General features: G+C 35.8%; 1 long non-coding RNA gene across 1 annotated transcript in view; it reads right to left on the bottom strand.

The window, feature by feature from the left end:
• Positions 1-1888: 1888 nt before the first annotated feature.
• LOC118599604 overlaps positions 1889-1998 on the bottom strand; it is a 1423-nt gene continuing 1313 nt past the window's right edge. The window contains exon 2 of the long non-coding RNA XR_004949018.1: positions 1889-1967. This is a non-coding gene — a long non-coding RNA (uncharacterized LOC118599604). The remainder of the gene's footprint in view (positions 1968-1998) is intronic.

The following is a 1998-nucleotide window of genomic DNA, read 5'->3' as shown; positions in this document are numbered from 1 at the left end:
AGACTTCTGGGAAATTTCAACATCGTAGATTTGGATACTAAGTGGGGAGTAGTGAAGGACTTCAGAGGACAGAATCATTCTGCTATGAATCATACCTAACTCAACGTAAAACACTCTTCACAGCCAAATCAAAGTGATGTCAGAATAAAGACGGAATTTGTAGAAACATTTAATCATAGGTGATTTAAGTGAATTCAAAAGTGGCAGAGACAGTCTATAATAGCTCAGCGAGGACTTTATCGTGCCAAAATCCTTGACAGAGATTCAATTGTGCAGTAAAGGGATTTGATTATCTTGAGAACCGCAATGGCTTTGACTGTTTTTTTGTTGTTTTTCGCCGCGGAGCGCTGCACCTTGCAGAGTCCCAACAGGTGCCTGCTGGACTTGGTTGGTGTTGATCCAACGCCAGCTGGCCGTGGTGATGGATGACCGACCACCGGTGTCTCTCTTTTCATCCTTTCCTGCTTTTTCTTTTTTGAACAAGCCTTGACGGGGACCGCTGATGGGTGCAGGGGGGGTGAAGGAGCGAATGGTGATCTAAGAACTGGAAGCTGATTGGGTTTCAAAGAGCTTGGCACGGACCTGTAAGGAGGGCATCCTGCCAAAGAAGGGTTCCTGTGCATTTTTTTTTATTTTTTCACATCGATAAATGGGAAGTTCAATCAGAGCTTTATTGAAACGGGCGATTTCCTGACAAACACGCAACATGCTGATGCACAAGAAAGCGCACGGGGCCAAACGCGCACGTATTATATAACCCCGCGCGCATGCTTTATTCATGCAAATGCGCCGTGTCGACGAGGCGCCGTTTCACGGCCAGAAATTTCACCAAACACTCAAGCAGACAAGCGTTGTACATGCACACATGGCTGCACCAGGGCGAAACTTTAAACTGAAAAATATACGGTTTAATTATTCATTGCGTGTGCAGGGAAGGCTCTAAAAGAGGAGCTTTAAAGGTTTAGAGGGGGGAAAAAAACGGAATGTATATTTTTAGGCATATTAAAAAAAGAATTGTCTTTGATCATATTTGATTTTATTTAAGGTAACAGTTCTTTTTGGAAGGTCTATTTCTTCAGAACTTAGTAACATCATGATGACCGGATTAGTCTAAAATTGCACAGGAAGTCAGTGTCCATCGTTATCTTTTGGTTTTCGGATCTTCAATTTCTACCACAATTGACATACACACACACACAGACACCTACATACTTGTATATATGTATGAATGAATGTATATATCCATATCTATCTATCTATCTATCTATCTATCTATATATATATATATATATATATATATATATATATAAAAATACATAAATATATTTATGTATGAATGTATATATCCATATCTATCTAGAAATACATACACACACATATATATATATATATATATATATATTTAAATACACATATATATATATAAATACATGTAGATACATATACAAACACACAGATATAGATGCATATATTAAAAAACATATAAATATATAAATACACATAGATACATATACATATATATAGATATTTATATACATACACACCTATCTCTCTCACACTCTCTCTCTCTAGTGTATATATATATATATATATATATATATATATATATATATATATATATATATATATATATATATATATATATATATATACATACATACATACACACACACACATACATACATACAGAAACATTCACACTATAGTCCCCCTTATTCGCGGGAGTTAGGGACATACGCGAATATGTCCAATCCGCGAATACTGCCAAATCCCATGGTCAAAGGATGTCTGTTATCAGTCCATACTTATCAAAAAAATTTGCGATCAAGATTTGTGAAACATTTATTAAAGAATATTGGAGTATAGCTCAACACAAAGATTTTTTTTGTTGTTTTTTTTGTAATTAAGAACAAAAGACTGTACCGCAGCAGCAATAGTGTCCGCTTCCTCCTTCAAAGAATAAACACCTGCTCTGGATCATAACTATCCTCTGATTAT

This window comes from Oryzias melastigma, linkage group LG2 (genome assembly GCF_002922805.2).
Source record: "Oryzias melastigma strain HK-1 linkage group LG2, ASM292280v2, whole genome shotgun sequence".
NCBI classification, from domain to species: domain Eukaryota; kingdom Metazoa; phylum Chordata; class Actinopteri; order Beloniformes; family Adrianichthyidae; genus Oryzias; species Oryzias melastigma.
Note: the sequence above shows the minus strand (reverse complement) of the source record. Positions and strands in the feature narration are given on the sequence as shown.